This window comes from Monodon monoceros, unplaced genomic scaffold (assembly GCF_005190385.1).
Source record: "Monodon monoceros isolate NGI ecotype Baffin Bay Population unplaced genomic scaffold, NGI_Narwhal_1 Super_Scaffold_15, whole genome shotgun sequence".
Classification (NCBI taxonomy): domain Eukaryota; kingdom Metazoa; phylum Chordata; class Mammalia; order Artiodactyla; family Monodontidae; genus Monodon; species Monodon monoceros.
In genome coordinates this window covers 21199948-21216245 of record NW_021703771.1, presented here as the reverse complement: position 1 = coordinate 21216245, position 16298 = coordinate 21199948, and positions in this window count along the sequence as shown.

The window sequence follows — 16298 nt, the reverse complement described above, 5'->3', positions numbered from 1 at the left end:
GGAGTGAGAGTTTGGGGATTAGCAGATGCAAACTATTACATATAGAATGGATAAACAACAAGGTCCTACTCTATAGCACAGGGAACTATATTCAGTATCTTGTGATAAACCATAATGGAAAAGAATACGAAAAAGAATGTATGCACATGTGTAACTGAATCACTTTACTGTAAAGCAGAAATTAACACAACATTGTAAATCAACTATACTTCAATAAAATAAAATTTTTTTCTAAAAGTGCCTCTGATGCATCAAAGTTATGTAATATTTTCCCTCTATCATGATGGATGCCTGATTTTTCTTTTATTGTGTCTCTCTATAAGCAGCATGGTTGTGCTGCTAAATGCTCATTAGGAATTGGTGCTGCTTTTTAAAAACCATAGTCTTCTGAGGTTTTGAAATGGACAGTTGCAACCTGTAGCTGCCTTAGAAATCTGTGTGGACACCAGGATATTGACTGAAAAAGTCAGGAAGGCCTCTGTCAGCCTAGATGTCTCTCCGTAACAACACCTGGAGAGGTTCTTCAAATGAGGACATAAAAAAAGAGACAGAAAAATGCTTACCTGAGAATTAGTGAACCTACATTAATACACAAATTATAACTTACATATAAAGTTACGTTCTGATGTCAATTTGAAGTTCTGTTTTGCTAAGGAACTTGGGAGTGTGGGAACCATTAGTCAAGAGTAAACAGGATAAAAGAATCCATTATATTTCCAGCATAACAAGGGTGCAGCACCCCAGACTCATGTTGATGCACTTGTGGGTTGTTATCCTAATGTTAAAAACGGCATGACTGCTACCTTCCAATTTCACTCAAATTTCATCACTAACTTGCCATTTAAAAGTTCTGTTTTCTCGGGCTTCCCTGGTGGCGCAGTGGTTGAGAGTCCGCCTGCCAATACAGGGGACACGGGTTCGTGCCCCGGTCCAGGAAGATCCCACATGCCGTGGAGCGGCTGGACCCGTGAGCATGGCCGCTGAGCCTGCGCGTCTGGAGCCTGTGCTCTGCAACGGGAGAGGTCACAACAGTGAGAGGCCCGCATAAAGCAAAAAAAAAAAAAAAAAGTTCTATTTTCTCATCTAAAAATTTGTTATATTTAATAATAACAATAGTACTCATTGTACTTTACATCTGAATAGTACTTAAGGATTTACACTTTCATATAAAGTATCTCAAGACATCCTAATGGAGGTTGAGATATTTGTTTAAAGTTTATTATTCATAGCTACTTATATTGAACTATGATCAGAAAATATGGCCTTGATTTATACTTTTTAATAATAAGGACATATTTTCTATTTAGGGATATTTCTATATGTATTTATAATGTATCATGTAATTATATAACTTACATGTTCAGTGATTTTTAAAAGAAGAAATACAGACAATCTCAGCTTTTTTAACATATGAATGCTTTTTTCTTCTAATGGGCAGCTTCCAGAAAGGCGCAGATTTTATCCAGCCCTCCAGAGACTGTGAATAAACGGAACTGAGAGAGAGGCTGTGCACGTACACTAGAAATCAATCATTCTGTGGCTGAGAGCAGTCAGTTGGGGTGGGGGGACATTCCACGGGTTATGTCTGCCTACAAAGGTAGATTTATATATGGACTTCCCACCCCTTTAAAAAGATAAGTTAGTGATATTAGAAAAAACAAAAAAGGAGGAAGACATGGCTCCTAAGAAAGGGAGCATTATCTAAAAATGAAGAGGAAGAACACAAATCTTTGAAAATTATTTGCCACAAGAAGCAAAAGAAATTTTTTTTCCAGATATTTTTACTTGGCTAAAAGCTAAATACAAAAAGATACGGTTTCTCTGCAGAGTTGAAATGAAAAGATGGCTGTATTTGATATGAAGCTAACAGGCTTAGGTGTTGGCTTAGACAGGAAGAATATAGGATAAGATGAAGTATACATATTAAAGGAACCTAAAAATGCAATGGTAGAATCAAAATTACTAACCAATCCTACTCCGTGAGATAAAGAATACCTTAGAAGATATCCTCCTTGGCTTCCCTGGTGGCGCAGTGGTTGAGAGTCCGCTTGCCCATGCAGGGGACACGGGTTCGTGCCCCGGTCTGGGAGGATCCCACATGCCGCGGAGCGGCTGGGCCGGTGAGCCATGGCCGCTGAGCCTGCGCGTCTGGAGCCTGTGCTCCGCAACGGGAGAGGCCACGGCAGTGAGAGAGAGAAAAATTAACTTAAAAAGAAACCTTAAAAAAAAGGAAACACAGGCAAGATACTGACCCTAAAGGACATATAACAGAGGTGAAGCCTACAAATGATACATATTTCCAAGGAAGAACACAGGAGAAAGTGAGCCAAAGCAATAACCCAAGAGAAGGACATTCAGATGAGACTGGGCATTGAAAAGGGCCACCAGAGGCCAGGATAATTTAGAGAAAATAATCTGCAACCAAAGGGGGAATTGGAGAAAAGCGGTCAAAAGGTACAAACTTCTAATAAAATAAATAAGTACTAGGGCTGTAATGTACAACATGATGGCTCTAGGTAACACTGCTGTATGGTACATAGGAAAGTTGTTAAGAGAGTAGAATTCTCTTCTTCTGTTTGCCTGCACACCTTCTTGCAGATCTTCCTCTTACACACATCAGTCCGGTGCCTCCTGTCACAGGGCCTTTGTACTTGCTGTATGAGGCTATAAAGCTCACTTCCCCAGGGAGGCATTCACTTACCCCATCAATCTCTATTCTCTGACTCTGCCTTATCTTTCTGCATAGCAGTTGTGAAAACAGGACCTTAGATCAGATTTATTATCTGTCTCTCTCACAGGAATGGAAGCTCCTTTGCTCCCTTCCTGGTACTGAGAAGAGTGTCTGGCCCACGGCCGGCCAGTGATCAGTAAATAGGTATGGAATGAATGAATCAACCCCCTGCCCAATGCACAGCTGGCAGAACAAAGCCCACCCACCGATTTCTGCAGATTTGACCGGGGTGGGGTTGGGAAAGGGGTGTGGGGCTTGGTGGGGGGCAGGTTGGGATGGGTTGGGCTTTAACTATGTTCCCCCGGTTCTGTCCTGCACGTGGCAATCCCTACACGTCCTAGGGCTCTTTTTCAGTTTCCTCAAAAACTGCCATCAGAAATCACTGACAGCAAGCCTTTGTTGGTTTAGCTGACTTTAGTGAGGCTTTCCTGGGGAAAGTGGAGAGGAAAAACAAACGACTTCAGGACAAACGTTAGTCCTCCTCGTTCCTAGAGTGCTGCGTCCCCTCATCACCGTGGGTTTCCTGCTTCCAGTGGCTCTCCACCTCTCTGGCTCTCTCCCTCCCCTCTCTTCTCCTGTCTGCCACTTTCTCCCTCTTGAAGGAAGCTTCAAGAACAAATAAAAAATTCCTCCCCTTGCCTCACCAAGAGTAATTTCCCTTCCTTCAAAGCCAGGTCTCCTGCCCACACCCAGGACATGGTGTCAGGGTGGGAGCATCTTTCCAAAGGCGGTCCTCTCCCTGAGAATCTGTGTCATTTGTTAATATTCTTCTCCACCTCATTACCTGTACTTTTCTGTATTTTCTATTAGAGAGAGAAATTAAGGTCAAATAAATTATTCTGTCAGGTACTCAAGTACAAAAGAAATTATGTCAGGCAGGCTTCAGCTCTTTCTTCCATAAAAATTAATACTTGCATAGAAACGTCCTTTTCTGTTTTACTGCACCAAATTGAATATTTTTCATTTTCTTAATGTTTGCTAATTTAGTAGAGGGAAAAATGGTATCTTTCTTTAAAAGTCTTTTTTAAAAAATCATTTATCTATATTTGTTTCTCCATCTTTGCACAATTAGTTAAATCTTCTCCCTTGAGAAAATGGACAATGGAAAAAAACTTGAGTATCTCCCTGTTACTTGACCCCTTCGTTTCTCTTGTGGTCATTCCCTAAATACCCTATTTCATCAATTTGAAGACACAGATCTTTACATTTGTCATCTTACAGTCGACGGTGTGCAGTTCAGTTTGTCATTTTAAATGTATTTTAAAAGATAATACTATAATTTGAGATTGAAATAGGAAGTTTTGTGTACAGAGACATGAATGGAAACAAAACAGTAGGGCATAAATTTGATATTGATGAAGCAGATATTCACTGTTGGAGAAATAACCACAATTCCATTTATTTGCAAAGCAATGGCTCAGTGCTTTATGGGACTTGAGGAAGAACCCACAAATAGATGAAGCTGAGTTTTATTTTATTATTTTCCCCACCTGAGATACATACAAAAGGATTGCCTATTACATGCCAACCAAGGTGACTGAAGGAGATATTGTCAAATCCATTGGAATACATGAAAACGGAAGTCAAGGCCAGAAGATGCTGGTTGCACAATGTAAAGGCATAGTTAAATTGGCAGCATTTTAGCTTTCTTAATAGTGTGCCTTATCATTGATGAAATCTTAGAGTTAAAGAAACATTTCATTATAATTAATAATTAAAAGTTATAAATGCTTTGGGTTTGTATATTTATTTCACATATATTATCTGATTTGATCCTCTCAAAAAATCTGTAAGACATTTATGACACCTCTTACTTTATTATTATTATTGTTATATATCTTAATAATAATTTTTATCATGATTTTATTATGCCCATGTTGCAATTGAGAAATAATCATAGCATATGTAAAATTCTTAATGTTATATATGAATATAAGATAAATAACAAGGTATAGATAATGATATCTATTATGATGATTATGTCTATGTTGCAGTTAAAAAACTGAAACTCAGAGTGATTTGCCCAAGGTAACACAGCCCTTAAGTAACAGAGTGTGAGTCTTGTGGTCTTACCTTGGGAAAGTCTGTAGACCCTATCCTCCGCAAGCCTGGTGATATGTCAGTTTCAGTACATGGTCTCTCTGGACCTCAAAAGAAAATGGGTACCTAGATATTTCTGCAGACTAATCCTACATCCCTCTGATCCAGTGTTTAAAGGAACTGATTTAGTTAGGTGCTTTGGGTTGTAAGAAACAGAAATCACAACTCAGGCTGGCTCCAGCAAGAAGAAAATGTATCATCTCACAGGATATCCAGAGATAAGGCAGCTTTCAAAGGCAGTTGATTCAGTGACTCACTGATGTTATTAGAGACCCAGGTGCCTTCCATGCTCCCTCACTGCTATTCTCAGTATCAGCTTCACCCTCAAACCGGTAGCAAGCCAAGTACAGCCATATCAGGCAAAATATCCAGAATGACAGCCCACAGAGAAAAAGAGAAAGTAACTTTCTGTGCCTCTCTCTCAGGGAAAAGGAAATTTTTCCCAGAAGCCCCTCAGCATGACTTTATGTTTTTGTCTTACTAGTCAGAGTTGGGAAACAAGCTCACTCTTGAACCAATAACAGGCAAGGAAGATGGAATTACTCTTACACCTGGAGTTGGAGGTAGGGTCATCTTCCCTTGAGTCACAACCAACTTCTTTAGACCAGGAAAAGGAATTTGTCATAGATGGTGTTTATCAAAGAAGGATTTGCCTAGGAGGTGTGCTATCTGGATGTACTTACTTTTTAAAAATGGCACCCATACAATTCTTCTCTCTAGTGTTTTGTTCTAACCCATAGTTAGAAAATCAGGTTCATCATTCTTACAATTACACACACACACACAAATCCACATACAGTTTATAAAATTATAGGGGAGCTCCTCCTGTTTTTATCTTTTATAATATTACTGCAATAAGTGTGCTTCACTTGAAACTCCAGGCACTTAACACTTTAGTGGGGCAATGGAAATAGCAGAGGAGAACAAAAAGTTAGATTTGTAGAATAAGGGATCAAACCAAGAAGACCTTGCTTGGTTGGTTGATAACTGAATGACAAGATCATATGTGGCATTTGCACTATTAGATCTGACGTGAAATCATGAGCATGTTATAGAAAAGTCCTTGTTTTCTTTCAGAAGCAATTTAAGAAGTAGCAAATATGAGCTGAGTTGGACTATGACAGGATAATAGATTTCTCTGCGAGGAAAAAAAATGATATGCAGTTGTTATCCGAAGGAACAAAGAATGTAAAGAGGAGCTTAAAATTGTGGTTTTGCTGTGGAAAGCATTTGTAAGTAGAATGCATTCATCCTTAAATAAAAACCATACCTGCTATTACATATGAAATACTATGCGTTCTGATTCTAATACTGAAAAAAATACAGTAGTCACTGTGCTAATACAAAAATGTGTATGTGATTAAATACTGCCATCCGTTCATACTAGATGTTAAAAATTGGGCAAGTGGGGATCAGTACATTCATGTTTTAGGTTATAAAGGAGAGTACTTACAAAGTTACATGAAAATGAGCTACGTAAAACAATCTTCTTGGTTTAAAAAAATGAGGTCCGAAAGAAAAACCCAATAGAAAAAAGGGAAAGAAAATAGTAGACAATGCCAAGAAGACAGAATACAAAGGCTAATATACATATGCAAAGATATTCAACCTCAATAATACAGAAATGCAAAAGAAAAGGACCAATGTTCTCTCTCATACAGGCAAAAATTGTTGACACTTTGGCATGGTTGGTGGAAGTGTAACTTGGTATCTTTTTCTGTAACAGGTTGTTAGTGTATCTGAAACTTTTTGTGTACCACTTCCGGTCTTCTTGACCTCACCTGTATCTTATTCCAGTCACAGTTGGTGGTGACTCAGTGTGGGCTCAGGTGCAAGTTGACCTATCTCTTGCTCCACCCCAGAGCTTCTCAGATGACCCACAACTCAGGACTCCACAAGAATAAGCACAAGGGACAACACATGTGCAAACCAGAAGTTCTGGGCAGTGAACAAACTGTGAGGCAAATCTCTGAGCAGTGGGGGACAGAACTGATGCTTAAATGTTTCTCCCTCTCCCTCTTTCCCAGCCCCCTGCCCAAATGGATGGTCTTGAAATACATTTCATGTGGCTTCTCAGAAATCTCTGCAGATTTAAGCAACCAGCCACCTGCAGCAGTGAACAACTCAATAAGGCACCTTCGTATAGGCTTTCCTTCCTTCCCCATGTCACTCCCTCCTCTCATTCTTGGTCCCTGGGATCACACTCCCCAGAAAGTACTAACATGGAAGCCTTGTCTCAAGCTCTGTGGAAACCGGGCTAAGGCAGGTACTAGCTAGCATGCTTTAGTGCATGTGCCTAGCCTGGCATTCTCACTTTCTGGAATCATTCCTGTGGACAAGTTTACTAAAATGTGTCAGAGATATACATACAGGGATGTGCATCTGCAATATTCCTTATAATAGGAAGAAACAATCATATAGTTATAACATTCAATGAAAAGGACCAAGTTAAGGGAGGGGGAGTTTAGAAATATATATCAATCTCCTTACATATTATATAGGCATGAAAAAAAGTCTGCAAGAAGAAACTCCAACCTGTTAACAATGATTATCTTGTAGGATGCACAATAATCAGGATGGGAACACACAGTTTCTTTTTTTAAATAATAATACTAATAAATCCAACCCAATAAAGATTTTTCAAAAGGAAAATCAACCAGATTCCAACGTTACTAATATTATCAAAAAGGAAAAACACTTCAGAAATATATGACAACTCAAGGTGTAGAAGCAAAGAAGTTTGTTTTCTTCTCCAATTTTAATTTTTTCAATGTTTGTGACTCTTGCCTAACAAATCCCTACTTGCTCCTGACCTGGGAATGACTCCCTCCTGTTTTCTCTCTCTCATGCCCAAATCCATCAAAATTGAAGTCTTCTGATTCCCATTCTTTCAGGGTGCTAAATTACAAGGATGATAATCTAGTCACAAACTCAGAATTTCCAAACCATAAGAGATCTTCATGGTCATCTCATCATTTTAGAGATGAAGAAACTGAGACCTAAAGAAGATCAGGGATTTGCCTAGACGTGCATGGCCACAGAGCAGGGCCTAAAATTCAGGTCTCCTGATTCTCAGCTTGGAGCTCTTTCTATTAAATGGTAATCAGAAGTCATTAGGTTATAGCAAGGTTGATATTGTGTGACTAGTTGATTTTGTCCTTCCAGGGAATAGCATTCCTTAATCTGCTTCAAAAGTACACATCTTCAAGAGGAACTGAAGGAACATTGAGTGAAAGAACACCATTAGGAAATATTTGGGGGTGAAGTGTCATGCTATTGCCTGAGTCACACCTCCATGAAACCAATGATTCTGTGTGCACACCACTGTCAGAAAGAAAACCCTTACCAGCATGCAATAACCATCATACAAGGACTGAGTGACGGCAGATGCTTTGATATGCCTGCACAATTTCCCTTCTGCTATTAGGCTTGAAATGACTGTCGTAATCACCAAAACAGAGCAAGATCCATGTGGGCCTATGCCCAGATGCATACAGTTCAGGACAATTGCCATCAGATTCTCTCTGATAATTTACTTTGATTTACTAACCTTTCTTGATGCCATTTGTCTTATTTCTTCCCCTTTTGGGCACTGTCTTCCTGAACATCCATGTTCTAATTGGCGTTGGAACTCAGGGATTGTGCATGACAGAGGAACTTAAAAAAACATTATGTATTGCTCTGATCTAGCCTAAGGCACACAAATCAAAGCCTCCACTGCAGACAAGACATAGCAAAATTGAAAGTAGTTACACTTTATATGGAAATTAGTTGCTTCTAGAATGCAATACAGTTAAGCATATATCAAAACCAATGAACATATGAAATATATTTCTGCCCTTGGAATGTTCCCTTCCACTTTTCTTCATATACAGAACAATTCTCAGTGTATTACATTACATCAAAAATTTAAAAGTTGATTTTCTTAACAGGGAGGTATGCATAGTTGGTATGTTTGAGAAAATTTGGAAATTTTCCTTCTTCACTTTTTCTTTAACTACTATTTCATGGAGACTCCAAAAATAATCAGGACCTGAAGCAGTAATCTGAAAACACTGTGTTCTGAATGCCTTTTGTTGATGTAATCAAGAAAAAAATTTTTTGAAAGAGTAGGTTTTTCCTCCAGAGCAGACAAATGCAAATGAAGATCTTACCTTATTTTTCTCGATTGCTTTTTCTTTTTAAATTACAAAAGGAAAATCTAAAATAAGGTAATATTTTTTTTTAAAAATTTAAAGCTAAAGGGTAGAAATTGTTTTGTACAAAATAATTGTTCTGATCACAGTTCGATCTCCAACTAGGATCTGGCAATCAAGAGCCGCCACATGCCAATGTGGAAAAGAAAAGAAACAGAGGTACAAATCTCAGGGATTTGGTCACTTCCTTGCAGATAGCCACAGATCACAAAGTTTCCTGGTCTTCAAAACTCTTGGTTTAAATGAGGTGAGAATCTGGCTTTTAATTGTCTTCATATACCTCTGTTTTTGCTTGCAGAAAACCAAACTACTCTAATTTCCATAGAAAGGGAATTTATTAAAGTATGTCATGTATGACGTAGAAGAATCTTAGAGAACCAGAGAGTAAAGCTGGGAGGCTCTGCAGCCAGGAACATGTCGAAACCACACAGAGGATGGCTCCAGTGGAGAGGTCACCATGGCTCTCACCACCATGCCACCTGTCCCGCGTCTCTGCTGAGACTGGTGAAAGGAAGTATGGCACACCAGGCAGACTAGCTACTTACCACCGGCATCCATTCCAATTAGTAGGTGCCCCATCACACTGATTTAAAAAATACTCTTAATATCACTCATCCTATACATATTATATTTTTTAATGGAGTGACTGATTCTATTTCATAAAATATTATGTACATATACATATATGTTTGTATGTGCCTAGAAAATGTGGTTTCTCTAGGGAGTGAGATGTGGGTGGGGTAAAAGTGGAAGTGAGAACTTAATTTTGACTTGATACATTTCTGTGTTGCTTAAATTTACCGTGAGCATGTATTCCTTTTACAGTAAGCATCCTGAAATAAAGAAGTAAATGATTGTTTTAGTTCTTAACATATTTAAGTTCATTTTCATGTTTATCAGCTACAGTTAAGAGCTATAATCCTTCACTACCAGAATTGGGAGAGACTTAGACTTCAAGTGCCACTTTCCTAGCCAAATCCTTTAATGGACAGTCTACATTTATTGTCTCCAATGCTTTACCTCCTGGTTACACTTAAAATAATTCTGACTTCATTTTTATTAGAAGTATCTTTATTTAATTTAATTTAATCTTATTAAGTTTTATTTACTCTCAGTTGTTTTCTTCCTTGTGCCATCATAGGAAAGTGGGAGGGCTGGATTTTGCCTGTTGGGGTCGAGTAAGCCAACATCAGTCTGGGTACTGGCCAGAGTGGCGCCCCATTGATTACTGACCCCCTGGACTCGGGGGGTAGTGGACTCCTGCCACTATCACAGCAGAAAAACTACTCTGGAAAAGGTCTCCATGACCTTGCAATTGGAAGATCGATGGAACCTTTTGACTTGTCGACATATTTGGTGGCTTAACAGTGAACAAAACCGGCCACTTGTTTTCTCTTTTTTGGTTTCCATACTGGTGTTCCCTCCCTCCCTCTCCAGCTATTGCCTTTTTGTCTCTTGCTGGTTTCTCTCTCCGTACATAGTGCTTAAAAGGCTACTCTCTTCTCTGCATTTATAACTGTGGTCTTACTTATTCTTACAGGATTTCAATAATCTTCTGTAATCTGTTGATCCCCCAAATGTGCATCTCCAGTACTGACCTCTCTCCTTAGTTATTCATTATTTCCTCCTTGGATTGTCAGCAAAGTCCTGATAGGTATCCCTGACTGCGGCCATATTTGTGCACATTTTTATTTTATTTTGGATCTTTTGTGAGCAGGAACAGAGAACTACTCAAGATTGTTCAGGAAACAGAAGCTACAGCAGGGAAGGACCTCAAGGAGACTGGAGCTGGAGGGTAGTTCTGCCTTTAAGAAGGCTCTGGAGGCTAGAGGCAAGAGTGTGCAGACTTGCAGATCTTCATTCTGATGTCCCATCGTGACTTAATCACATCCCTGTTAAACTTCTTAGAAATGCGTATTCTTGCCTTATTTCTTAGTTTTTTAAGAGAGAATATGACTCTTTAAATTCTTATTTTACTTTTTTTTCCTGACCTCAAGTGCATGGAATTGAGTCAATCATACTCAGGCACGCCACAAGTTGTTTATGCAAGGCCAAATTATTCGTTTTAATTTTTTCTCTCAATTCTCATCCTCACTCTTTCCATCTTTTAATGGAAATGCATCAAAAGCATTGACCCTGATGTATATAACATATGTCCTTGGGTGGTATGTGTTTTTGAAATATATATAAATGATGCTATATTATTGCTCTCTTTCTACTTTTTTCTTTTTTCAGTCAATACTGCTTTTAAAATTCTTGTTTCCATATATACATCTAGCCCTGACTGCTGCAGGCTTTTTCAGTGTATGCATCTATCATATTTTATTTATCCATTCCCAATAGTGACAGACATCACTCCCTGCTTCCAAAATAATGCTGCAGCAAAAAACTTTGTATAAGTCCATTTATTGATGGGTGACATCAATCTTCTGCTTTACATATACGGCAGTAAGATCGCTAGATATGTGCATAATTAATTTTGCTAAATATTGCCAACTTATTCTCCAGAAAGACTTACCAACTTACATTCCTACCCTCCAGTGCTTGAGGGTTCCCATTTTCCTATGTCCTCATGAGTACTTATGATAGTGCTTTCTGTGTTTGGCCAAAGGGGACCTGTAACACAGCTCTTTCCAAGCCAGTTCAGTGAGATCCAGAATAAGTCACTCTTGGATCAGGTGCCTGGACCTCGTTCAATCATGTATAGCCAGGGAAGGCTGGAGTCACATGGTAGATAATATTGCTGATTTGCTTTTATCAGGGGCAGTGGGTGGGGCAGCTTTTTCTAGAATGGTTGGAAGATGAGGCAAGACCACGCCACTTTTAATTTTCCCTTCAGATCTCCTCCATTTTGTTACTAGTAGTATCATTCCAAATGCAGGTCTGCTCTGCTTGACCACGTTGAATAGTTATGCCCACAGACTAAAACCCAAAACCTTTAGTTTGCTCTGCCATCTGGCTCCTAACTTCCCCTCTGGCTACACTGAACCCCTGTGGATTTCCTAGCAGGCCACATGCTTTCACACCTCCATGCTTTTTTTCTTACTACTTCTTGCACTTGCAAAGTCCTTTGGCACCCCCCAGGTCACTTCTCTACCGCAGTCCTCAAACCTATGTATTTTAAAGCCTTAATTCTAGACTCACCAACCCTAGAAATGACTCCATGCTCATTCTAACCCACGTGTCTCCTAGGCTGCCCTGGTTCCCCATCAACTTTTCTATGAGAGTATCTATCTCTCTCCTGTACCTGATTATGTTGCTGTCACCTCCTGCTTGGCCACATGCTCTTTGAAGACAAGGAAAGCATCTTATTTGGCTTTTGAATTTCAGAGCCTAGCACAGTGCCTCACTCTAGTGAGTGCTTAACAAATGTTTTCCCATGAATGAATAAATGAGTCAGTTATATTACAGTGTAACAGACTAGGGTCTGGAGAGGTTCATGGCTTTCCCAATGACATACAGATGATGATTTTGCAGGAAGCAAAATCCAGGTCTCTTGATTTCTCCTACTTTCTACTATACTATGAAGAATTCCCTGCATTTATCCCAATTACTCTCATTTTATAGGGTAAGAAACTGAGAAGTTGAGAAAGTCATCTTCTTAATGTCAGAAAACATCGTACCATATAGTTAGTTCCATGTAGGTTTTTAAAACTTTCCTTTGGCCTTGCCCTCCTCTACCAAAAACTAGTCAGCCATAGGGAAGCACAACTTCTAATAGCATTTTAGATTGTAAATTATATAAAGAAATTCACCATGGAGCTTCAAACTAAGGGTAGAAATTCCTTAAATCAAAGATTATGTATACTAATTTTTAAAAAGCTGACATGAATGGCTAAATAATATTTTTCTCTTTTATTTTAGCCTTTTCCCTACACTTCTAGACTATGTATCAGAGATACAGTCATTGTCTGTCAAGACAAAGTTGTCATTTTCTGTCAAGAAACTGCAAAAGAGTTTACAATACTGAATGTACTATTATATGTTCTTTTCAGTTATCAGTGGGCCTTGAAGTGTTTTGCAGAAACTCTCCACCCACTTCAGTATTCTCCTTGACCTTGAATGCCACAGAGTTCCCGCGGGAGCTGAAGGGGAGCAAAAGTGGTCCTTCTTTTATTTTTCCATTAATTCCAAGAATCGTTCTGATGGAGCTGGTGATGAGTGTGGCCATTAACTCCAGGCATTTTCCCTTCACTTTAGGAATAGCCTAGACAGATGTGGGGTCGTGAGGCTTCAGCAGCAAGACCCAGGGACTGCTGTGGATCTGTTCCTAATCCCTTCTCAACTTCCGCAGGTCTTCGGAAGGACCAGCGCTCTCCACCGCCCTGGGAATGCGGTTCCTTATTTCTGTGCTGTGAATTAGGGGCAGGATGAACAATTCTCCGTGTAAACTGAGGAAACCCAGATGCACGGAAAGGCTCTGTATCTGATCGTGCAAATCCTGCCATAGAACCGGGGACTTCTGATTCTCAGCTTGTTGTTTTCAGTCACTAGGCAAACAGTTTCCCATCTATCAAGTGTGCCACGCAGGCCAGTAACATGAATGTTAACGGTCGTCAGAAGATCATAATGTTTATTCACATCGGTGACAAACTGGAAAATTATTTATGATATAACTCGTGTATCGTTTACACACCCTGCGATGTTCTTGCTAGTAATGCTCGTGGAGGGTTTCGGTGAGGGAGGGGCCGGGAGGGATGCTGATGGCACGGAAGTGGGAGGTGATGGTAATAGCGGGACTTGTGACCCACTGTTTTGTTTTTAACCCTTGATAGAATGATTCACAAACCAAAGCATTTGAAAACCACTGCATTAAAAGCATGGCATTTCCAGCAACAAACTAATGTGCTACCTTATCCTGGATTAACAAATATAATTATTGAAAGCCTGAAAGATATACTGTAGAACCACAACCTTTAGACATATATTCATATATAATTAATTATATTGTTTACATTAATTACATAATGTGTATTATATATATTTATATCAGTTAATACCTATTAATTAACTAGATGCTTAGTACAATATACATCATACATAAAGGAAAATGTGGCCCCTTGCCCAAAGTGTAGTATAGTTTAGGAAACATGATAAGGTTCATTTGTGGACAAGACCTGTTTGTGAATTCATAGACTAATTTAAGTGGGCCGGTTAGATCTATCGAAACAAAACATTAAGAACTATTCAAAACTCACAAAAATATTTCCTCAATTTATAAAACTACGATTTTGATCATGGAAATATATGAAAAGCACAATAAACATAATCTTTAAACTAAATTATACTGTATTTTGTGCTATCCAGGATTTGGTTAAAGGCAAGGAAAGATAGAAAAAGTTGTTTCCACTTGACCAGGATTCTGTTTATTCTGTTTACGTGCAGACGTAACCAATAAACCTAATGACAATCCTTCATTTTTATCTGAATATGGGCAGATGGGCCGTTTTCCTGTAAGGGTAAACTGGTATATACATATACCAAGAAGTGTTCAGCAAAAATTTAAGAAAAATGAATTATTTCAACTTATTTAATTTTTAGATTACATAAAAGTAAAAAAGATATATGTATTAGGTCATCTAGGTATTCATTTGGAGCCATGACAGGATTGTAAAATCTCTATCTTAGACTGAAACACGTTTCAAAAGAGGAAGTTCATTTTCTTTTTCTCAGCTGAACCTGTGGGAGGCCTTGATGAGATTCTCAGTGTCAATTTCTGATTTCTTAATCATAGATTAATTATGGAATGAGACAGGCTTTAACAAGGTGTTTTATGCAGTGCAGTCCCACATGTTCTGGGCAGTGCTTCACGGAAGCCAGGTCCAAAGCACAACTCCTTCCTTTCATTCCTTAAACTTTATCAAAGAAGAAAACATCTTAGATTCCATTGATAATCTACCCCCAAAGAGTCTGTTTTCTATACAAGGTGGCAAACTTTACGGGGTGTGAAACACAGACATACCCGCTTAGTGGCAGCCCTTGTGAGCATCAGATGCCTTTTTAAGACTCTGGGTTGTCAGTCAGGCTCAAGACATCCTCAACAAGTAGGAGAGAGCAGGTCTGCGTCCTGGGGTCTCCTTGTTGAGAATGAAAGAAGCAGCCCTTCAGCCTCCATTTTCCTACAAGCCATTTGGAATCTTTTCATCTGGAGCCTGCCAGAATGCTCTACTTTTTATTTCTCCTCCTCCTTGGACGATGACGGTGGGCCCCAGGTGCCAAACTGTGGAACATAATTGTCTACTGATGGTGACATCTGGTTTGTTGGCAAGCTTCTTCCCAAGTTTTTTTTTTTTTTTCCCAGTGAATAAATGATAGCTTAGAGCTGGGTAATAATGGAGCTTTGTCTCCTAACATGTTAGGACCAGGTTTATTTCAGATTCATTAGTGTATGCTAAGAGTAAACTATGAAGCAATGATAAACCTGGCTGCAAGTTACTCTTCAGAAAATCTTGCAGTGATAATTAGCCTGGAATAAATTCTACAGCTGAGTTTTCAATAAAACATTTTTCTATCTCCAGGGATGCAAAAGTAAAGAAGAGTTTTGAGTCATTTACAAGGGGAAAATCAACTTTTACAATTGTTAAGTGCTAATCCAGAGTAGGAGAAGGTTCCTTTTGTGAAATATTCCCCAGAGATAAAATTTACAAAATACTTCTGAATTTACATAATATGGTTGCAATCCAGATATCCTTTGTGCTTATTAATATGCTGCATCCACTCTCCATACCCTGTAATATTTCAAAGTTGTTTATGTCTAATCATCATTATCAAATCTCCTAAAAACTGAAGAAAAATTAGGAGTGCTTGTAAAAGACAAAATAGTCAATGAGATTGTTATTTAAAAGCAAAATTTGAATATTATCTTTTTATAAAAAAGAAAGTTCAAAGTATTAACTATTTCAATTATAGAAATTTGTCACCAATCTTTTTGGTCCTGTAATACACAGTCCATGTCTGTGTCTTTAAAGAAGGACAACTTATGCTACAAAATTCAAAATGGATAGACTGGTAAGTTTCTATTAGCTCAAATAGTCTACTAGTTAATTCTTTTGTTGAAGAATGGATAAAAATCACACTAAAAACTAGATGATACTACTATGTGGCCTTATTTTTCTACAAATAATTCTTAAGCGCTAAAGACAGATGATTCAGAAAATGTGGAAGGTCAGCACTTACCCCTGATGCATTAGTGAGATTGTATTTGCCTAAATTTTATTCCCAGTAAATATTTATTAGGTTGTTTCTGCAAAGTCTAGAAAGCAAATGCAATG